Raw genomic sequence first — 24,036 nt, forward strand, 5'->3', positions numbered from 1 at the left:
CCCCTCTCAGGGTCGTACTTGGAGAGTTTCCAGTACTCTTCCAGTCTCGACTACGGAAGGGAGAGTCAAGCAGAGGCCTATCCGTTCCATTCCTAGCTTGGGCAGTGGCTAGCAAGTGGAAGGTAATCTGCTACAAGTCAAAACTCAGCCATGCTGGGTAGCTGCTCCCCGGGAGAGAGTCAAGAGTGGAGACTCGAGTTTACTCTGCGGAAGGAGGCAGTGGTAAACCACTTCTGGAGTTTTATCAAGAAAACTATGGATGCACTACAGAATGATTGCAGATGGAGGTGGCGCATTCTGGGAGGTATGTGTCCATGACTTCGCTATGTCGGAGATGACAGCAAAAGACAAGATGTTCTTGGTGTGTTGTTTTTTTTTAATGGCATTTGCTAAGTGCTTACTGGGTGCCAGGCACTGTATTAAGCACTGGGATGAAAACAAGATAATCAGATTAGACACAGTTCATGTCCCATGTGGAGCTCACAATCTTAAACTAGACCGTGACCCCCATGTGGGACAAGGACTGTGTCCAGCTGATTATCTTGTACTTACCCCAGTGCTTAGAACAATAGTTGACATAGTGTTTAACAAATACCACAAAAAGAAAAAAAAAATCCCCATTATACAATTGAGGTAAGTGAGGTACATAGATGTTGTGACGTGCTTAAACTCATAGCAGATGTGGCAGAGCCAAAATTAGAATCCAGGCTTCCTGGCTTGTGCTCTTTCCACTAAGGCCACGCTGCTTCTCAAGAACTGGGGAGGTAATGAAATCATCAGAAATAGGCCCTCCCCTATGTGGAGTTCACAGGATAAGGAGAAGGGAGAACATTCATTTTCTCCCCATTTTACTGGTGAAGAAATTGAGGCCCAGAGAGATGAAGTGACTTGTCCAAGGTCTCACGGCAGGCAAGTTGCAAAGGCAAGATTAGAACCCATATCTCCTGACTCCTGGGCCTGGGCATTTTCCACTAGCCTATACTGCTTCTATTCCTGATGGAAGAATCTATTATCTGTCACCTTTCCACAGAATTGCTGTAAATAAGCAAAGCTCACGTGCAGTTATTGGGGAGAGTAGCCTAGCAGTTATTAGCTTGATTCCTCAGTCCCAGGTATTAAGAGTAAAATACCTTCCAACTGGGAAGGGGAAATTGGACCTAACATTTACCGTCTATGTGGATATGTAGTGTAGCAGATGTAACTCAGAAAGCTGAGGAGAGTCTAAATCCTACCATGAGATCTATTTAACCTTCCAGGTTCAGGCGGAAGAACGGTAATGGCGCTAAATACCACTGACTGATAGATCGATTAGAAGTCAGCACAACCAGGCTCCTCGGTGTTTGTTTTTGAGGTAGTCATTCAATCTTATTTATTGAACGCTTACTGTATGCAGAGCACTGTACTAAACGCTTGGGAAAGTACAGTACAACAGTAAGCACACACATTCCCTGCCCACAACAAGCTTGCACTATAGAGCAGTGGAGGCAGGCATTAATATAAATAAATTCAGATATGTTCGTAAATGCTGTGGGGCTGGGAATGGGGAGAAGAACAAAGGAAGCAAGTCAGGCCGACGCAGAAGGGCATGGAAGAAGAGGAAAGGGGGGCTTAGTCAGGGAAGGCCTCTTGGGAAAGATGTGCTTTCAATAGGGCTCTGAAGGAGGGGAGGGTAATTGTCTCTCAGATTTGAGGAGGGAGGGCTTTCCAGGCCAGAGATGGGTTGTGGGCGAGGGGTCAGCGGTGAGATGGACGAGATTGAGACACAGTGAGAAGGCTAGCATTAGAGGAGCAAAGTGTGCGGGCTGGGTTTTGGTAGTGTTGAGTCTTGCTGCCTTGACGTCTCATAAGGCCCTCTCCATTAAGAATTGAGAAAGTTACACTTTGCTTTATAAGGTGTCATTTTTCTTGGAACCATCAGAAATTTAGAGGCTGAACCAACCAATCCTTGGCATTTAGCTTCTTCCAAGGAATGCAAAATGTGGCTTACGCCTGTCTTTTATCCTCATGGTGGCTTTGGAAGCAACTGAACACCCCCATCTGAGACAGAGTAGCTCACAGGCCCTCTACCAGCCCAGAGCGCAGTCTCCTGTCAGAACCTGGGCCCTTCCCAAAGCATCATAGGATCTTCCACCACGAGATTCCAAAAGATGACCGACTGGAGAGGCATCTTTCTCTCGAGACAACCCCCCTGCCCCCCGCATAAATGACAGGTGATTCCAAAACACCAAGAGGGGCTGCAGAATCCAAGACTCCTCAGGATCCACTCGCTAATGCCTCACTCCAAGCTAAAGGGATACACTGGGGGCATATTTCTTTTCAACAGTCCTTGCCACATTTCGCCTTTAAAGGCAAATGGTTTGCACAATTTATGCTTGTAAGGAATCCAGTTTCAGCCTGGAATGGTGTTCGCTCTGTAAACTGCCCCAGTGGAGAAAATTTCTGTTTACGTTGGCAGGGGGACAGCGGAACACCAGTGGTGTTCTTGGGGTCTAGGCACGTTTTTAAATTGTCCGCGTGAAGGTAGCTTATTTGAAGAGATCAAATCCTGCCTTTTACGGGTAACTGAAATGGGTAGTTTTCTTGAGATGGGAGATTGGATTGAAGGAGGTTGAATTGGATTAAACAGGTCTGGGAGACTGGCCCTTTGTTTAATTGTTAGTTTTTGGTCATCAGTTTAGCCTCATCTTTCCTCTGGGACCAAGAGGTCAGTCTCTGAGGTAGATTGTCTTTCCTTGGCCTTTAATCACTAGCTGACAGCAAGGAAGCCCCTATGGGCGTATCTTTAAACTTGGTTGCTTCCCCAATTTTTAAGGTGTTTGTTAAGCGCTTACTGTGTGCTAGACACCTTACTAAATGCTGGGGTAGATATGAGATGATCGGCAGGAAGACAGCCCATGTCCCCCCGTGGGGCTCACAGTCTTATTCCCCATTTTGAAGATGAGGTAACTGAGGCTTGGAAAAGGTAACCGACTTGCCCAAGGTCACACAGCAGAGCAGGATTAGAACCCTGGTCCTTCTGACCCCCAGGCCCGTGCTCTATTAAGTAGGCCACATTGCTTCTCATAGCCTTAGTGGCGTTATACTTGAACGTCCGTCTCCCCGGGTCGATTGTAATAATAATAATAATCATGATGGCATTTGTTAAGCGCTTACTATGTGCAAAGCACTGTTCTAAGTGCTGGAAAATAATGGTGGTATTTGTTAAGTGCTCACTATGTGTCAAGCACTGTTTTAAGTGCTGGGGTAGATACATGGTAACCAGGTTGTCCCACATGGGGCTCATAGTCTGAATCCCCATTTTACAGATGAGGGAACTGAGGCCCAGAGAAGTCAAGTGACTTGCCCAAGGTCACACAGCAGACAAGTGGCAAAGCCGGGATTAGAACCCACAACCTCTGACTCCCAAGCTCTGGCTCTTTCCACTGACTCATGCTGCTTCTCTGTAAGGTCCTTGAGGAAAGGGATTGTATCTCCTGATTCATGTACCCTCTCTAGCGCATATCGCACACAGATCGCAAGCTCTTCAGAGGCAGGGGGTGTGACTTTTATACTCTCACAGGCCCTCAGTAGAGTGTTTTGCACAGAGTTTTCAACCAGTTCTACAGAGTGATTGATTGTAATATGGATGTGAACGTTGGCTGATTGATTTTGGATTCCGTGAAGATGCCGTTACTGATACAATTCTAATAACAGGTATAAACAGGTGTGCAGTAGACTAGATTTTTAAATTTATTTAACCCGCTGCTCTGGGATCAGTAGTAGAAAATAATCAAGAGAAGCGGTCTTAATGGATAGAGCATGGGCCTGGAAATCAGAAGGACTTTCACATGCCTGCTGCTTAACCTTGGGCAAGTCACTTCACTTCTGGGCCTCAGCTACCTCATCTGCAAAATGGGGATTAAGGCTGTGAGCCCCAGGTGGGGCATGGACTGTGTCCGACATGATTGGCTCGTATCAATCCCAGCACGTAGAACAGTGTTTGTCACTTAGTAAGTGCTTACCAAATACTATTATCATCATCTGTAAAATGGGGATTAAGACGAGGGGGCCCCAGGTAGGGCACGGACTGTGTGTCTACCCCAGCCCTTAGTACAGTGTCTGGCTCATTGGTAAGTGCTTAACAAATACCATTAAAAAAACTCCCCATTTTCAGCTGCATGATAGAAGCAGCATGGCATGATGGATAGAGCCCAGGCCTGGGAATCAAAAGGTCATGAGTTCTAATCCCAGCTCCTCCACTTATCCGCTGTGTGACCTTGGTTAAGTCACATCACTTCTCTGTGCTTCAGTTCCCTCATCTGTAAAATGGGGTTTGAAACTGTGAGCCCCACGTGGGACAGGCACTGTGTCCAACTCGATTTGTTTGTGTCCACCCCAGTGCTGAGTATAGTGCCTGGCACAAAGTAAGTGCTTAGCAAATACCAGTTATTATTATTATTGTTATTATGGCTATGACTCAGACACCTTTATCTCCAATGTTTTCATTTCCAGAGCTCAGCTTCCCTCAGCTCGGCTCCTGCCGCCAGATTTCTCGGCTCGGAAGTGGAGCCCTGGTTTGCAGGGACCGGGCAAGGAGCACTAAGGCTCTGGAGCAAGTAGGAGATGGGTGGCCAGGAGTCCCCACAGAGAAACACTGTGTGCTTCTGCCAAATAGTGGTTATAACATCATGCCAGGAGGCTGCATTCCCAGGTGGACGGGCATGATGTCATATTGACTGGAATTCCAGATGGCTGGCAGTACCCGCCCCAACTGTGACTGTGAATTAAAACTTCATTCATGCATTCAATCATTTATTGAGCGCTTATTCTGTGCAGAGCACTGTACTAAGCACTTGGGAGAGTACAATACAACAATAAACAGTGATATTCCCTGCCCACAATGAACTTACAGTCTAGGGTGGGGAGACAGACATCAGTGCAAATAAATAAAATGACAGATATGGGACATAAGTTCTGTGGGGCTGGGAGGGGGGAAGAGTAAGGGGAACAATTCAGGGCATTGCAGAGGGGAGTGGGAGATGAGGAAAAATGGGGCTTAGTCTGGGCAGGCCTGTTGGAGGAGGAGATGTACCATCAGTAGAGCTTTGAAGGTGGGGGAGAGTAATTTTCTGTTGAATTTGAGGAGGGAGGACGTTCCAGGCCAGAGGCAGGATGTGGGCGAGGGGTCGGTGGTGAGACAGCCGAGATGGAGGCACAGTGAGAAGGTTAGCACTAGGGGAACCAAGTGTGCAAGGCTGGGTTGTAGGAGAAAAGTGAGGTGAGGTAGGAGGGGGCAAAGTGATGGACTGCTTTGAAGCCAATGGCAAGGAGGTTTTTTTGATGCGGAGATGGGCCACCACTGGAGTTTTCTGAGAGGACCATGACGTGTCTCGAATGTTTCTGTAGAAAAATGATCTGGGCAGCAGAGTGAAGTATAGACTGGGGTGGGGAGAGACAGGAGGTTGGGAGGTCAGCAAGAAGGCTGATGCAGTAATCCAGGCGGGATGGGATGAGTGCATGGATTAAAGTAGTAGCAGTTTGGGTGGTGAGGAAAGGACACTTCTCCTGGTTTGCAGAGAAAAATGGACTTTTTTAAGCCCAGGAAGTTCAGTACCGGAGAACGGTGCTTTGTTCACAGTTAGCACTCAAGAAATACCATTGATAGATTGATTGACATCAGGCAGGAGCCCATTGGAGTGCCAGACTGAGAGTGTTCATTCATTCAATCGTATTTATTGAGCGCTTACTGTGTGCAGAGCACTGTGCTAAGCACTTGCGAAGTACAAGTGGGCAAAAACGGTCCCTACCCAAAAACGGCTCACAGTCTAGAAGGAGGGAGGAGTGTGTTGCAAGGGCAACCCCAGGCCTGCCCTGTTGCTGTAAAGCCACAGCATTCCCCATTAATAGAGGTTTCCCTTCTGATTGGGGCTGGATCCTTTCAAATAGCTCATAGCTGCTGCCCCAAAGGCCTGGGGTGGCTCAGTAATAGAACAGTTGTGATTCTTTTAAATGGTATTTAAGCCCTTCCAATGTGCCGGGCACTGTACTAAACGCTGGGATAGGTAAAAGATAATTGGGTTGGACACAGTCCCTGTCCCACATAGGGCTCACAGTCTTAATCCTCATTTTCCAGATGAGGAAACTGAGGCATAGAGAAGTGAAGTGACTTACCCAATACCATCACACAGCAGACGAGTAGCAGAGCTGGAATTAAAACCCAGGTCTCTGGCTCCCAGGCCTGTCCACTTTCCACTAGGCCAGGCTGCTTCTCTTGTTAAAGTGCTTACTATGTGCTGAGTGCTATAGTAGATACAATACAATCAGATCAGACACACTCCCTGTCACAGGGCTCACAGTCTAGCGGGGACAAAGAACGAGTATTTTACTACCATTGTTCAGGTGAGGATACTGAAACAGATAAGTAAAGCGATTTGCCTAGTGTCACCCAGCGGATAAGTGGTGAAGCTGGGATTCAAACCTAGGTCTCCTGGCTCCCCTGGGCTATTTCTACTAGTAGCAGCTGGCCCTGAGCACAGGGAACCCAATGAAAACACTCTAAACTTTGCAGTCCAATATCAATCAATCACGAGTATTTACTGAGTGCCTAATGTGTACTGTGTATTAAGACATTGAGCCCATGTGGGTCAGGGCCTGTGTCCAACCTAGTTTGCTTCTGTCCACCCCAGCGCTTAGTTTGGTGCCTGGCACATAGCAAGCGCTTAACAATGCCTATAATTATTATTACTAATATTATTATTGTTATTGAGCCCTTGGTAGGGTACAGTGGAGCTGATAGACATGCCTCCTGCCATCAGAACTTGCAGTCTGCTGTGTGCAGAGCACTCTACTGAGTACTTTAGAAGCACGAAAGATTACTCTCCCCCTCTTCAAATCCTTATTGAAGGCACGTAACCTCCAAGATGCCTTGCCTGACTAAGCTCTCCTTTCCTCTTCTCCCATTCCCTTCTGCATCACCCTGACTTGTTCCCTTTCTTCATCCTCCCCCCCAGCCCCACAGCACTTATGTCTATAGCTGTCATTTACTTCTACTAATATCTGTCTCCCTCTCTAAACTGAAAGCTCACTGTGGCCAAGGAATCTGTTTTTTTGTTATTTTGTACTTTCCCAAGCTCATAGTACAGTGCTCTGCATACAGTAAGTGCTCAATAAATACGATTGAATGCATGACATTTAGTCAACCTGATTCATGCCCTTGAGGTGCTTCCAAACTAGGGGAGGATGTAACTGCCAAAAAAAATTACAGATTGGACTGTGAAATTTCAAAAGCTTTTCACAGAAGCAGTGGTCGAAGCGTTTACGTATCAATTGGAGAATTTCCTAGAGTCGCCTAATGATAATCCCCTAAATAACCAGTTTCAATTGGCACACACCGATAAAAACACATTGCCTTGACACTGTCAAAGATTTTCTAGCAGTGTTTCTGGAAAATCACTTCACAAGAACATAGGTAGCTTATTGCGACTGCAGTAAAGTCATATTGGGATGGCCAACCCAAGACATATCTGTTTCTAATAATAATAATAATGGTCATTATTATGATAATAATTATGGTACTTGTTAAATGCTTACTTTATGTCTTGCACTGTACTAAGCACTGGGGTAGACACAAGATCATCAGGTTGGACACAGTCCCTGTCCCACGTGGGGCTCACAGTCTAAGCAGGGGAGAGGAGGAGGGTTCAGTCCCCATTTTATGGATGAAGAAGCTGAGGCCCAGTGTGGGATTCGAATCCAGATCCTCAAACTCCCAGGCCCGGGCTCCTTCCACTAGGCCATGCTGCTTCCCACACTGCCCTAATGAAGAAGCTGGCAAGCACCAAGGCTCAAGAAAAGTAGGCAAGCTCTGGGGGAATTAACTCTCCTAACCCTCTATTTTCAGACACTGTAAAGCGTTTACAGATCTGGTGGGGAAGAACCTGGACTCCTTTTTTGGCCGATGGGTTTTCAGTTCACAAAGGCCCATGTTTGGTGCTTTTCTAAGCGCTCCCCAGAGCTGGCTGTCCTAGCTGTCTGGGGTGATGAGCTGCACAGAAGCAGGGCGGCCTAGTGGAAAGAGCCCAGATCCGGGAGTCAGAGGACCTGGCTGCTAATCCTGGCTCCATTCCTTGCCTGCTGTGTGACCGTGGGTAAGTGACTTCACTTCTCTGGGCCTCACTTTCCCCATCTGTAAAATGGGGTTCTACCCCCTACTTATATGGTGCAGGACAGGGGCTGTGGTCTGATTATCTTGGGAAATAGCATGGCATAGCAGAAAGAGCAGGGGCCTGGGAATACACGGGTTCTAATCTGTTTGGTCAATTGCTGATGTACCACCTCTGTGTCTCAGTTTCCTCATCTGTCAATGGGGATTCAGTACCTGTTCTCCTTCCTCCCTAGACTCTGAGCTCCATGTCAGACAGGGACTATGACCAGAGTCTGATTACCTTTTACCTACCTAGTGCTTAGTACAGTGCTTGGCTCATTGTAAGAGCTTAATAAATACTACAAATACGAGAGAAGCAGCATGGCTCAGTGGAAAGAGCACGGGCTTTGGAGTCAGAGGTCATGTGTTCTGCCACTTGTCAGCTGTGTGACTTTGGGCAAGTCACTTAACTTCTCTGGGCCCCGGTTACCTCATCTATAAAATGGGGATTAAGACTGTGAGCTCCCCGTGGAACAACCTGATGACCTTTTAACCTCCCCAGTGCTTAGAACAGTGCTTTGCACATAGTAAGCGCTTAATAAATGCCATCCTTACAATTATCATTATTACCGTTACTTTCTTTGACTCCTAATAACAGCCACTTTTTGTGGGTGGCATATGGTCATTAATAATTTTGGTATTTGGTAAGCACAGCCAAGCATTGTGCTAAGCACTGAGGTAGGTACAGTGTGATAGAACGAGGTACAGTCTCTGCCCCCAAAGGGGCTCACAGTCTAAGGGGGAAGAAGAACGAGTATTGAATCTTCATTTTACAGATGAGTTAAGGGACTGATCTGGTTATCCTGTACCTACCCCAGTGCTTGGCACAAAGTTTACACTTAATAATTTTTATTATCATGATGATTACATAGCACAGCCTGCTGAGAAACAGCATGGCCCAGTGGATAGAGCAGGGGTCTTGGAGTCGGAAGGACATAGGTTCTGCTCCCACCTCCGCCACTTGTCTGCTGTGTGACCTTGGGCAAGTCACTTCACTTCTCTACACCTCAGTTACTTCATCTGTAAAACGGGAATTGAGACTGTGAGCCCCACGTGGGACAGGGACTGCATCCAACCTGATTTGCTTGTGTTCAGTCCAGCACTTAGTACAATTCCTGGCAAACAGTGAGCGCTTAGCAAATGCCACAACACGAGAAGCAGGGAAGCAGTTTGCCTAGTGAAAAGAGCACAGCCCTGGAAGTCAGAAGGACTTGGGTCCTAATCCCGGCTCCGTCAAGCTGTGTGACCTCGGCCAAGTGACTTAACTTCTCTGTGCCTCAGTTCTTCCATCTGCAAAATGGAGATTCTGTAATTGTTCTCCTTCCAACTTAGACTGTGAGCCCTATTTGGAAACTGTCAATCTTGTATCTACATCAGTGCTTAGTACAGTGCTTGGTACACAGTAAACCCTTAACAAATACCACAGTCGTCATTACTGTTATGAGTCCATTAAAGCTACGTTCCCCCAAGAGGCAGCAGATGCACTAATAGTGAATCGTATTTATTGAGTGTTTACTGTGTGCAGAGCACTTGGGTGTCTGTTTATTGTTCTATTGTACTCTCCCAAGTGCTTAGTACAGTGTTCTGCACATAGAAATTGTTCAATAAATACCATTGAATGAAGGAATGAGATTACAATATAATATAGACACATTACATTCCCTGTCCACAATGAGCTTACAGTCCAGAGGGGGAGGTAGACATTAATAGAAATAAATAAATTACAGATATTAATTGAGGGACTAAGGAAGAATCCAGACGAGCACATTTATTCATTCAGTCGTATTTCATGTTTATTCATTCAGTCATATTTATTAAGCACTTACTAAGCTCTCGGGAGAGGACAATACAACGGTAAGCATCACATTCCATGTCCTGGGGGAGAAATCAGGCAGGATTTTCTACGCTCTTCCTGAATCCAACCCTGGGGAAAAGAGAGTCCTCTGGGCCTAGACAGGGAGCGGTTTGCGCTGCTCAATTTTTGCTCCCAAGCTCATCTGGAACCAAAGCTGGGCGCGGGGCTGCCGTTCAGGAGAGGAGCGGCCCATTACCGTTGTGTCCAGTGTTCCTTGTTATGATCGAAAGTCATATCCTGTTATGACGTTGCTATGGCAAAATGAAACAACATCTGGAACAACAGAAGTTTTCTCTCTGCTCGATGACTGGCACGGAGGCTATTTATAGGCTGGATTCTGGACGGTTCTGGGGGAAGACAAAGCGACGAAGGGCTGGGATTCAGAATAAAAGCTAGGCCAACCAGGATGATCCACCCATGGCATAGAACGGAATCACCCCCCTGTCCCTAACAGCACGGGAGTTGGGTCGAACCGATCACAACCACCAGCCTCGTTTTTGACGAGTTCCACCGATGGGGTGGAGAATAATACTGTTCTATTGTGTTCTGGAGGACGGGACAGAACAAGGTCATCGTGTCTGTCCTGGTTAAGGCATTGACTTCCTGTGGGAGCAAAAGCTGAGTCCTTAGGATAACTTTGGTGAGGGCTGTGTATAATAATAATAATTATTATTATTAAAAAATGGTACTTGTTAGGCGCTTACTGTGTGCCAAGCACTGTTCTACGCGCTGGATTAGGTACAAATTAATCAGATTGGGCAAAGTCCCTGTCCCACATGGGGTTTATACTCTTTATCCCCATTTGAAAGATGAGAAAACTGAGGCCCAGAGAAGGAAGTGACTTGCCCTAGATCACACAGCAGACATGAGACAGAGCCAGGATTAGAAGCCAGGTCCTTCTGATTCCCAGGCCCGGGCTTTATCTACTAAGCTACACTGTTTCTGTAACCTGAGAGGGGTGAGAATAACAATTAATAATGGTAATAATAATAATAATGACAGAGAAGAGAGTCTGGTTCTCAGTCCAATTTTTCACTCTGCGGCGGGGTGGTAATAATATATTGCTAATAAAGATTGCCCTATGTTAAGGGCTTCCTATGTACCAAACACTGTACAAGGTGGACACTATCCCTATCTCACATGGGGCTTGTAATCTAAGAGGGAGGGAAAATTGATATTGAATGCCCATTATGTAGATGAGGAAACTGAGGCACAGAGGAATCAAGTGGCTTGCCCAAAGTCACATGACTGGTAAATGCAGAGCCGGGATTAGAACCCAGGTGCTCTGACTCCCAGGACTGGGCTCTTTCCACTAGCTTCGGACCAGGGATTTAGGGGGATGAGGACCAGGAGGGGACAAACTTTGATGAGTCAACAGACCTGAGAGTCACCATTTTGGGTCATTTCATGAGAAGCAGTGTGGCCTAGTGGCAAGAGCCCAGGTATGGGTGTCAAAAGGACCTGGGTTCTAATCCGAGCTCTGCCACTTGTCTGCTCTGTGACCTTGGGCCTCACAGTCTAGGTCTGATGATAATAGCAGAAATCATTATCTTCACCCAGTTTGTGGGTCCCCCAGATTCTGACCTCTGGCCATGACTGGACGGGGGTTGACGGTCTTGTTAAATCTATTCTATGCAGCCTTAATTATAATAATAATGATGATATTCAAGCCTTCCTTCAGTGTGCAACAGAATAGCATGGTTAATGGTGCTATACAGAAGCAGCATGGCCTAGTGGATAGAGCGCAGGCCCGGAGTCAAAAGGACCTAGGTGCTAATCCCGTCTCTGCCTCTTGTCTGCTCTGTGATCTCGGGTAATTCTCTCCCCGTCTAGACTGTAAGCTCACTGTAGGCAGGGAATGCCTCTGTTTATTGTTATACTTCGCTCTCCCAAGCGCTTAGTACAGTGCTCAGTAAGCACTCAATAAATATAATCGAACGGCTGACTGAAGTCACTTCACTTCTCTGGGCCTCAGTTCCCTCATTTGTAAAACTGGGATTAAAACCAGGAACCTCATGTGGAACATGGACTGTGTCCAACCTGATTAGCTTGTATCCACCCTAGCGCTTAGTACAGTGCCTGCTACATAATAAGTGCTTAATGAGTGCCAAAATGATTGTTTTTATTCTCCTCCTTGGCCACCATCTCTAGGGTCGAGTGGGGAGGGGAAAAGGTTGGGTGACAAGAAGTCAGTCAGCACTGTGTTGGAAATGCGGCCCTTTTGACTTGCGGTTTGGGTGTGTTGGGTGGTTTCTCCTAGTTTGCATGAACGACCACATGCTTCCGGCCCTGATTCAGCTTGTCTTTGCAAGTGGGAAGAGGAGTAGGGACAGTGACATTTCTGCTGCCTTTGTGGAACTGTACTGGCCATTAGAGGGTGGGAACGCCGAACCCTTACATTTTCTACCTTGGCTGTGGTCTCATTGATCTTTGCTATCCGGCCCTTTGACAACGTCCTCAACTCCTCCGGCCCACAGCGGGAAGGGCTGAGGAGAAGGTGGTCCTTCCTTGTTTAGAGGAATTGTGGGGGGAGGGTGGTGGTTATAGGTTTTCCTTCCTCCCTTTCCCAAATCTTTTTCTTCAGGGCCCACAAAACAGAGTGAGAGGTGGTGTGCCTTGTAGATTGGGAGTCAAAGGACGTGGGTTCTAATCCCATCTCTGTACCTTGGAAGAGTACAGTGGAACATCAAACAGACACATTCCCTGCCTATCACAAGCTTACAATCTAGAGGGACTGTAAGAAAAAATTCATCTGGGAATAGGCTATGAGAGAATCCATCCTCTGAGCCTCCATTTACTGTGTGTCAAGCACTGTTCTAAGCGCTGGGGTAGATACAGGCTAATCAGGTTACACGCAGTCCCTGTCCCATATGGGACTCACAGTCTTCACCCCCCTTTTTTTTTTTTTACCTATGAGGTAACTGAGGCCCAGAGAAGTGAAGTGACTTGCCTAAAGTCACACAGCAAAGTGGCGGAGCCAGTATGAGAACCCAGGTCCTTCTGACTGCCAGACCTGTGCTCTATCCACTAGCCCATGATGCTTCAAACTCTCCCCACTGAAAGTTGCCTTGGCATCGGAAATTCCTTGTTGCTTTCCGCTCAAGCAGCAGCACAGACCATGCCAGGAAGACAGGGTGCTGAGCAGAAAGCCTTCCGAACCACCAGCATACAGTCTCCCCTTGCAGGGGAACCTGGGAACGGTTAAATCCTTGGCTTCTAAAGCCAGATACTTTCTCCCACAGGGGTGACTTCAAAGAGCTCTGTCTCCTGAGCCTTGTAGTCAGACAAGTGTTCCTGGGGTGGGAATCAGAAGCCGCCCTGTCCATCTTGGCATAAAAGGCAGGCGTCAGAGCTGGGCTTGGGTTTCACCCCGTCCGGAAACAAACGCCACAGAGAGGCATTTTTCTATCTTTAGAGAAGTCAGTAAATCATATTTATTGAGCACTTACTGTGTGCAGAGCACTGTACTAAACGCTTGGGAGAGTATGATAGAACAATACAGCAGACACATTCACAACCCACAGTCCAGAGGACAGTCTAGGACAATCAGCACTTATGTATATATCTCATTTTATTTACTGCTGTCTGTCTTTCCCATTCCAGACTGTGAGCAGGTTGTGGGCAGTGTTTTAAGAGTTTGTCCGTACTTCCTCTCAGAACTCTCCTTCCCCCTTCACATCTGGCAGCCCTGCCATCTTCAAAGCCCTACTAAAACCACATCTCCTCTAGGAAGCCTTCCCTGACTAATCTCTCCTTTTCACCCTATGCCCCTCCACCCTTTATTTTGAATCCTCACCTTCCAATAATAATAATAATGATGATGATGATTGTGGTATTTAAGTGCTTCCTATTTGCCAACCACCGCACTAAGAGCTGGAGTAGATACAAGAAAATCAGGTCCTACACCAGGCTCACAATCCAAGTAGGAGGGAAAACTGGTATTGAATCCCCATTTTTCAGATGTGAGAACTGAGGCACAGAGAAGTGATGTGACTTGCCCATGGTCACATTTCAGACAGGTGGTCCTTGTCCCACATATGGCTCACAGTCTCAACCCCCATTTTACAGATCAGGTAACAGGCACAGAGAAGTGAAGAGACTTGCCTAAGGTCACACAGCAGAGAAATGGTGCAGCAGGATTAGAACCCATGACCATCCGACTCCCAGGCCTGTGCTCTATCAGATCAGGTCCTTCTGGCTCCGAGGCTTGTACTCTACCCACCAGCCCATTCTGCTTCCCTACTATAACCCAATCCACAAACCCCCGCTCTCCTCAGGCTAAACTATTCTCTGTACCTCATCTATCTCATCCTGAACATTTGCCCACATCCTCCCTCCGGCCTGGAAATCCCTCCCCGCTTACGCAACAGATCTTCAAAACCGTCCTAAAAACCACATCTTCCCCAAGAGGCCTTTGCTAAGCCCTCAATTTCCCCTATCCACCCTCCCCTCTGTGTCACCTATGTACTTGGCAGACTCACCCCAGCCCCACAGCACTTCTGTAAAAATCCTTATACTCTGCTATTTTCCCCAGCTGCAATTTATTTTAATATGTCTCCCCCTGTAAACTGTAAGCCCCTTTTGAGAAAGGGTCAAGTTTACCAACTCTGTTATATTATCCTTTCCCAGGCACTTAGTATAGTGCTCTTCCCGCAATAAGCGCTGTTACCATTGATTGATTGATTGGATTAGTATGGTAGTTTGGATGGAGAAGGAAGGGCGGGTTTTAGAGATGCTGTGAAGGTAGAATTTGACAGGATTTGGTGACATTGAATGAGAGAGGTGAGTTGAGGATAATGCCAAGAGATAGGGAGGATGGTGGCATTATCCTCCTATCTCTCCGTCAGAGAGATAGGAGAACCAGAAGAAGACAGCGTCAATGAAGCTGAGGTGAGATAGTATTTCAGTGTAACCTAATGGAAAGAGCACGCACCATCTTGGGATTCAGAGGACCTGGGCTCTAATCCTAATGCGGCAACTTGCCTGCTGTGTGACTTTGGGCGAGTGATTTCACTTCTGTGCCTCAGTTTCCTCATCTGTAAAATTTGAATGAAATGGCTATTTTTCCTCCCTCTTAGACTGTGAACCCCTTTTGGGACGGGACCTATCTAACCTGCGTTTGCGTTTCATGAATGCTCAGTACAGTGCTTGGCATAAACACAAGTATTATTATGATACGGAGATCGACTAGGGGAGGGAGGAGGCCCCAAACGCTTCACAAATGCGGTCAACTGAAGCCCAGCAAAACGAAGAGGAGGGTCAGGTCCCTCTGAGGAAAATAGAATGGGGGTTCCAGGTAAGTGCTCAGACCAGGGCTCCACGGGGAAGCTCGCCAACCCCTCTGTCTTGCCACAGGCCCCTCGTCCACATCCTCCCTCTGGCCTGGAATGCCCTCCCTCGTCAAATTCCACAGTCAATGGACTTTTCCCCTTCAAGGCCTTAATGAAGGCCCATTTCCTCCAAGAGGCCTTCCATGACTAAGCCCCCCTTTCCTCCTCGCCCACTCTTCCGTGTCGCCCTGACTCGCTCCCTTTATTCAACCCCCCCCTCCCAGCCACACAACACTTAGGTCCAAATCTGTCATTAATCGATTTCGATGAAGGTCCATCTCCCCCCTTTGGACTGTAACAAGATAAAATAAATAGAATAGATATGTACAAGTAAAATAGAGTAATAAATATATGCAGACATATGCATATAGTATACATATATGCACATCAATCAGTCGCACTTATTGAGCGCTTACTGTGTGCAGAGCACTGTACTAAGCGCTTGGGAAGTACAAGTTGGCAACATATAGAGACAGTCCCTACCCAACAGTGGGCTCACAGTCCCGGCTCCGCCACATGTCTGCTGTGTGACTTTGGGCAAGTCACTTAACTCCTCGGAGCCTCAGTTCCCTCATCTGTAAAATGGGGATGATGACTGTAAGCCCCCCGTGGGACAACCTGATCACCTTGCATCCCCCACCCCAGCGCTTAGAACAGTGCTCTGCACATAGTAAGCGGTTAACAAATGCCATCATTATTATTATTATTAAAAGACTGTATACATCATCATCATCAGTCGTATTTATTGAGCGCTTACTATGTGCAGAGCACTGTACTAAGCGCTTGGGAAGTACAAGTTGGCAACATATAGAGACAGTCCCTACCCAACAGTGGGCTCACAGTCTAAAAGGGGGAAACGGAGAACAAAACCGAACATACTAACAAAATAAAATAAATAAATAGAATAGATATGTACAAGTAAAATAAATAGAGTAATAAATATATACAAATACATATATACAAACATATATATGGATGGGGCAAAGCCTACCTAGGGGGCAGGGTGGGATAAACCTTCCGAGTGGGAGGGGGGGAATGGGCGGGGCCAAACCTTTCCCACGGGGGCGGAATGGGCGGGATTAAGCCGTTTTGCGTGGGGAGTGGGTGGGGCTAAACCAATCAATCGTATTTATTGAGCGCTTATTGGGTGCAGAGCACTGTACTAAGCGCTTGGGAAGTACAAGATGGCAACATATAGAGACAGTCCCTACCCAACAGTGGGCTCACAGTCTAAAAGGGGGAGACAGAACAAAACCAAACACACCAACAAAATAAAATAGATATGTACAAGTAAAATAAATAGAGTAATAAATATATGCAGACATATATACATATAGCATACATATATACATATCAATCAGTCGTATTTATTGAGCGCTTACTGTGTGCAGAGCACTGTACTAAGCGCTTGGGAAGTACAAGTTGGCAACACATAGAGACGGTCCCTACCCAACAGTGGGCTCACAGTCTAAAAGGGGGAGACAGAGAACAAAACCAAACACACCAACAAAATAAAATAAATAGATATGTACAAGTAAAATAGAGTAATAAATATATGCAGACATACATACATATAGTATACATATATACATATCAATCAGTCGTATTTATTGAGCGCTTACTGTGCAGAGCACTGTACTAAGCGCTTGGGAAGTACAAGTTGGTAACATATAGAGACGGTCCCTACCCAACAGTGGGCTCACAGTGTAAAAGGGGGAGACAGAGAACAAAACCAAACACACCAACAAAATAAAATAAATAGATATGTACAAGTAAAATAGAGTAATAAATATATGCAGACATGCATACCTATATACACATCAATCAGTCGTATTTATTGAGCGCTTACTGTGTGCAGAGCACTGTACTAAGCGCTTGGGAAGTACAAGTCGGCAACATATAGGGACGGTCCCTACCCAACAGTGGGCTCACAGTCTAAAAGGGGGAGACAGAGAACAAAACCAAACACACCAACAAAATAAAATAAATAGATATGTACAAGTAAATATATGCAGACATATATACATATAGTATACATATATACATATCAATCAGTCGCATTTATTGAGCGCTTACTGTGTGCAGAGCACTGTACTAAGCGCTTGGGAAGTACAAGTTGGCAACATATAGAGACGGTCCCTACCCAGCAGTGGGCTCACAGTCTAAAAGCCTGTATACATGGATACATTCACACGGAAGGGAATGGGCGGGGTTAAGCCGTTCACGTGGGAGGGAAGGGGCGGGGCTAGTCGATCGCGTGGGAGAGTGGGCGGGGCTGGGGTGGTCACGTGGGGGTGGGCGGGAACAACGATGACGTAAGGTGGTGGGCGTGGCATGTAGGGGGCGTGTCCGTGCAGGGCGCGGTCTGTGGCGGGGCGTGTCCAGCAGGGGGCGTGTCCCGCGGGCGGTGGCAGCGGCGACGGTGCCGGTCCTGCTGCAGAGGGAGGGCGGGTGGTCGTCGGGGCTGAGGGGAGGCCGGCTCCTCCGTCTGCTGATCCCGGGCAAGGGCCTCGTCTGGTGAGCGATGAAGGGATTTGGGGGGTGTCCGGGGGGCTGCAGGGCGGGGCTCAGGGGGTTGAAGGGGTTGCTAGGGGGTGGATGGAGGGATTTGGGGGTGGCCAGGGGCTGCAGGGAGAGGGGTTGAAGGGGCTCAAGACCGGCTAGGGTCTGCTGGGGGGGAGGATGAAGGGGGCCGGGGGGGGCCGGGGGCTGCGGGGGAGGAATAAAAAAGGGATTTTGGGGGTGGCCGGAGCCTGCTGGGGGGCAGAAAGGAAGGGGATCAGGCCTGGCCGAGGTCAGCTGGGGGAGGGATGAAGGGATTCAGGGCCGATCGGGGTCTCCAGGGAACGGTTGAAGGGGTTCAGGGGTCGCTAAGGGGTGGATGGAGGGATTTGGGGGGGGCCAGGGGCGGCAGGGAGAGGGTTGAAGGGGTTCAGGAGTGGCCAGGGGCTGCACTAAAGGCGTTCAGGGAACCCACGGGAGGAGGGTTGAAGGGGTTTGAGGGGGGTTGGGGTCCACGTGGGAGAGGGAGGGAAGGAGGGAGGGAGGGAAGGAGGCCTCCGCCTCACCGCCGCTGACCATTGGAACAGGCCAGGGGGAGGTCAGATGCTCCCGGTGGGAATGTAGAGCGGCCAGCAGCCCACCTCCCCCAGCCCATCCCCTGGGTCCCCCAGATCTCCCCCCCTTCCCCACCCCTGGCTGTCCCCTCCCCTGCTCTCTTCCCTTCCCAGCCACGGCCGCCTGGGCTTTACCGAGGAAGAAGCCTGGCAGGTAGGCTGCCAAAGCCAGGAAGAAAGGGGCTTCCTGGGGCCGGGGCTAGTGGAGGGAAAGTGGGGAGAGGGTCCCCGGGCTGGCCTGCCTTCCTGGGGGAGTGGTGACGTCGTCCCGTCCCATCCCGGGCCTGGAGATGGGGATGCAAGTGGGAAGTGCTGGCCGCGCCCACAATCCCATCCTCTTCGTGGCCCCCATGGAAAGAAGAAAGGCGGGCTGCCCCACTGTTTTGGGGTATGGAGCCAGGCTGCTTACTTCCCGAACAAATTGGACCGTGTGTGGATCCTTCCCCGCCCCCCGAGGATGGGGCTGAGGGGGGCTCTGTGAACCCCTGCCTCTATAGATGGGGTCTGGGGGGGCTACCCGTGGTACTGTCAGCGTGGCTCAATGGAAAGAGCCCGGGCTTTGGAGTCAGAGGTCATGGGTTCAAATCCCGGCTCTGCCAACTGTCAGCTGTATGACTTTGGACAAGTCACTTCACTTCTCTGAGCCTCAGTTCCCTCATCTGGAAAATGGGGATTAATGTGAGCCCCCCATGGGACAACCTGATCACCTTGTAACCTCCCCAGTGCTTAGAACAGTGCTTTGCACATAGTAAGCGCTTAATAAATGCCATTATTATTATTATTATTACTCTCCCCTCTAAGGACAGGGCCTAGTGGGTCACCTATGATCCTTACTTCTGAGGAAGGGGACCAGGGAGCCCTATGACCTCTGAGGAGCCCACTGTTGGGTAGGGACTGTCTCTATATGTTGCCAATTTGTGCTTCCCAAGCGCTTAGTACAGTGCTCTGCACATAGTAAGCGCTCAATAAATATGATTGATTGAGGAGGAGGCCCCTCCATTGAAGAAGGGCCGTCGGCTAAAACACATGGCCAAGTACTCTTTTCCCCACATGGCAGTGGCATTCGAAGGTGTGTTTCGGTGTGGAATTTTGCACAGTCGATTCCGATGTTTTCCAAAATGTGTAGCCGGTGAAAATACACGTTGGAGAGAGAGAGAGATACTGTATTTCAAAATCCTTTTATGGCATGTGCTCCGTGCTTGAGCTAGCGTTTTTTGTGCTCTCTAATCAGCGACTGTCCTAGAAGAGGTCTTAGTCATTCCAGAACTTGGGCCCATCCTCCCCCTCCAACAGCAAAGCACTCCTGACACCACTGCTTGGTGTTCAGAGAGAGAAAAGAGACAGAAAAGAACCCACAGGGCCAGTCCTGGAAGGGTCTGCCCCGTGTTCAGCGGAAACTGCAGGGATGGGGAGAGGTTTTCTTGGATTTGATTCTTCCCAAGCTCTGGATATTTATTTCAAAAGATACTGAGTTACCGCCAAAAGTTTTTTTGGTGTGTTTTTTTTTTTTTAGGCTGGCCTTAAATCAGCCTCTTTTGAATTTTTGATGAATATTTCGATGTGAGTGCTGAGCAGAAAATATCAGCGTTGGAGTGGCCAGGGGGTAGGGGGGATGTGGATGAAAAATGAAATCGACTTACATATGTCATCCAATTTTGCTGTAGTTGATAGCCGTATTTACTGAGGGCTGTTTAAACAGAGGTATAAAGGTCAGATCCACACCTCGATGACAAATTCCACTGGACTTTTCTTCAATGTACGGAAAGTCTAGTCTTTTTGACTTTCGTAGGCACCAGGAAGTTGAATTAGCTCTGCCCCATTGGTAAATTTTAATGGTCATTCGTTGCTCTGCAAGCCAATTGCTTTCATCAGCATTTATGGCTGCCGTTTTATGTATGGGCCCGTTTAGCTTCTCTTCTAGCAAATGGCCAGCCCAAACGGGATTGAATTTTTCTGAGTTATGTCTACATGCTTATTGCAAGTGCTACTTCTGGGATTCATTCCAAGCGTGAACGGGGAGAGCCACTGCAATGGCAATGAGATAGAAGGCTCCGAGAGTATAAACCATCAGTTCGGCATTGTATGACAGAAAATGGAAAGACTATGAAGTTTAATAGCGACTCGATGCTCATTGTTTAATGTAGGCATTTTAATTGCGATCACAAAACTGATTTGGTTCTTGTACGCTGGGCTTATTAAGAACCCTTATTACACCTCTGGTCATTTTTTTGTGAAGCATGGGTGGATTTTGGTGACAGCTTTTCCGTTTTGAATCATTCAACCAATGGTATTTATTGAACACCGTATTAAACGCTTGGGAGAGTACAACGCAATAGAATTAGCAGGTACGTTCCCTTCCCTTAAGAAGCTTACAGAATGCTTACTACAGTGCCCTGCACACAGTAAGGGCTTAATAAATGCCATTGATTGATTTTTGAGGAGTGAACCATGAGTAGTAATAATAATGATAGTACTTGTAAAGCACTATATGCCAAGCACTGTTCAAAGCACTGGGATAGTTAGAAGTTAATCGGCTTGAACCCAGTCCATATCCCACCTGGGGCTCGCAGTCTAAGTAGGAAGCCCAGAGAAGTGAAGCGACTTGCCCAGGGTCACAAAGCAGACCCATGGCAGAGCCTAGATTAGAACCCAGGTCCTCTGTCTTCCGGGCCCGGGCTCTTTCCGCTAGGCCGTGCTGCTTCTCTGTAACAAAACAGTTAAACGCAAGGTTTCCATTTGCTGACCACAGTAGGTGCCCCTCCCAGAATTAAAAATGCTGTTTCACAGACTTGCAAAGAGAGCCTCTATAGCGGAAAGCAATTATAAAGATTCCCGAGTATCTCATATAATAAAGGATGAAGATTCCTCTGGAATATTTCAGCGGCACTATTGTAGCAAAGGGTATTTATTGCCCCGGCGGAAATCCTTTAAAATGACGAGTAAAATTCTAATGCGTTCTTCAGTGCTTCCCCATTCCATTCTCAAATTTTCCTGTACTGTAATTATGAGTAACAGTCACACTAGTTAGAAACCATTTAAACCTTAAATGTACAACTTCATCAGTTTGTGGAAAGCAAATGCATCAGAGTGGGGAAAAATGTGATTTGAGTCTTAGTAAAGATGTTCCTTAGATGAGAACAAGATGTGTTGAAGTCAGTCAGTTCTCCAGGCCCCTTCCAGTAAAGGTGAGGTGACTTTTTATGCTCATGTTTGATGTAAACGATCCTCTCCTTTACCCCAACTCTCAGAGCCACCGTCAACTGTTCTGAAATTGTGACAGTTGTCAAAACAATGTATTACATGTTTTCCTCAGGGCAGAAAATCCTTGTTCAGGTGGTTTATTAGGGCAGATTGCCAGGGAATATATTTAATGTGGTAAGGGATTGCTGGACTAGAGGTTTTCTCAAAGTTCCTCCCAGCTCTGTGATGCTAGTACAGCAGTAATGCTTTGTGCCGATTAAAATGGGTGGTAGCGGTATTAATAATAATAATAATAAATGGTATTTGTTAAAGTGCTTACTATGTGTCAAGCTCTGTTCTAAGTGCTGGGGTAGGTACAAGGTAATCAGGTTGGATGCAGTCCCTGTCCCACATGGGGCTCAAGGTCTTAATCTCTATTTTACAGATGAAGGTACTGAGGCCCAGAGAAGTGAAGTGACTTGCCTAGGGTCACACAGCAGCAAAGTGGCAGAGCCGGGGTTAGAGCCCAGGTCCTTCTGGCTCCCAGGTCCGGGCTCTGTCCTCTAGGCCTTCCTGCTTCCCAAGGCGCTTAAGAAGCCCTCACTTTGCGCAGAGCACTGGGAGAAAATGCCCCAATGAGGATTCAACCCGCTCCCTGTCCTCAGAGCCTCATTATTACCTCCTGCTAGTGGCTGGGTCATTAGGGAACCTTTTATGGGTAAAACGTCCCAAGTGGAGAGACGGTGTGGGCCAGTGGAAAGGGCAGAGGTCTGGAATGGGGAGACCAAAGTTTGTCCCAACTCTGCTGCAGCAACAGTGGAATTTGCAGCCATAGCAGAAGCACATACTGAGCAGCCGCATGGTGCAGGGCAACATACTAAGCGCCTGGGAAGTACAGCGTGATGAGCTGACACATTTCCCGCCCACCAGGAACTTAGATTTGAACGGGGGAGACAAACGTGAAAATATTTATAACCAGAGTCGTCAAAATAAATGCATGGAACAGACACATTCCCACGAATGCTAAAGCAGGTGTAAATGAGTTTCTGCCAGTGTTGACTGAATGTATGATGTGGTTCAGGGTGAAGGAAAGTGATTTGGGGAAAGCCCGTGGGACCTTGGGAAAGTCACTTGACCTCTCTGGGCCTCAGTTCCATGTCTTTAAATGATCTATTTATTATTATTATTTGTTCATATTGATGTCTGTCTGCTCCTCTAGACCATGTAATATTATTAGTGGAGAACGTGACTGCTAACTCAGCTGTATTGGACTCTCGCACGCACTTAGTACAGTGCACTGCACAAAGTAAGTGCTTGATAAATACCATCAACTGATTCCCTTGTGGGTCAAATGGGGATAAGACCACTGCTGGTGCCCATGTGGGACAGAGACTGCCTATTATCTGATTGTCCATTATCTACACCGGCCCTTGGCATATAGAAAGCGCTTAATAAAGCCATCATTATTTATCATCGGTAATAAAACGTTGTCAGTCGGTTGAGCCTTCTGGTTCTCGTCACTCCTCACGGGCCTGGATCCAACCAAGGCGATCCGGCCTCAGAGAGGGTTGCGTTCCGCCGGTGGTCGCTGAATTGGGAGAGAGGTACCAGCTCCATCCCTGGCACACAAGGCCCAGGTTGATTCCGGCTTTCCCAGGAGGCCGGTGGCGTTCTCCTGCCTGCCTGATGGCGCCTCGGGAGTCTGGAGACATCTGCTGTCGTGGCTCCGTCACGGGGAAGTGTACACCGTTGGCAGGGCCCAGGGTTTGAGAGCATTACGGTGACATACCACTCTTCGTTAACATGTAATACGGAGGCTTTTCCCCTTGAGAGAATTTAAGGAGAAACAGCGTGGCCTAGGATTTGGAAGGACTTGAGTTCTCATCCCGGCTCCACCACTTATCTGCCATGGGACCGTGGGCAAGTCACTTCACTTCTCTCATCTGTAAAATGGGGATTAAGGCTGTGAGCCCCATGTGGGATAGGGGCTGATTAGCTTTTATCTACCCCGGCCTGATGAGCTTATATCTACTCCAGCGTTTAGTAGAGTGTCCGGCACATAAGGAGCACCAGATACCATGATGTAGTGGATAGAGCACAGGTTTGGGAGTCATGCAGTTATGGGTTCAAATCCTGCCTCCATCACTTGTCTGCTGCGTGACCTTGGTTAAGTCACTTTATTTCTCTGGGTCTCAGTTACCTCATCTGTAAAAGGGAGATTGAGACTGTGAGCCCCACATGGGACAGGGATTGTGTCCAGCCGATTTGCTTGTAGCCACCCCAGCTCTTAGTACAGTGCCTGGCACATAATAAGTACTCAACACCTACCACAGTTATTAAATAACATTTAAAAAAAAAACAAAACCTGGTCTG

The 24,036-nt window shown here is 47.7% G+C and overlaps 1 protein-coding gene and 1 non-coding gene across 2 annotated transcripts in view; both read left to right on the plus strand.

The window, feature by feature from the left end:
- On the plus strand, positions 1–138 carry LOC119942984. The gene has a single exon (XR_005455474.1). It is a non-coding gene; the product is annotated as a small nucleolar RNA SNORA7 (small nucleolar RNA).
- A 17,672-nt stretch (positions 139–17,810) lies between these two features.
- CORO1C (coronin 1C) overlaps positions 17,811–24,036 on the plus strand; it is a 74,081-nt gene continuing 67,855 nt past the window's right edge. The window contains exon 1 of the mRNA XM_038762573.1: positions 17,811–17,884. The gene's annotated coding sequence lies outside the window, so the exon portion shown is untranslated. The remainder of the gene's footprint in view (positions 17,885–24,036) is intronic.

The sequence above is a fragment of the Tachyglossus aculeatus genome, chromosome 21 (assembly GCF_015852505.1).
Source record: "Tachyglossus aculeatus isolate mTacAcu1 chromosome 21, mTacAcu1.pri, whole genome shotgun sequence".
Classification (NCBI taxonomy): Eukaryota; Metazoa; Chordata; class Mammalia; order Monotremata; family Tachyglossidae; genus Tachyglossus; species Tachyglossus aculeatus.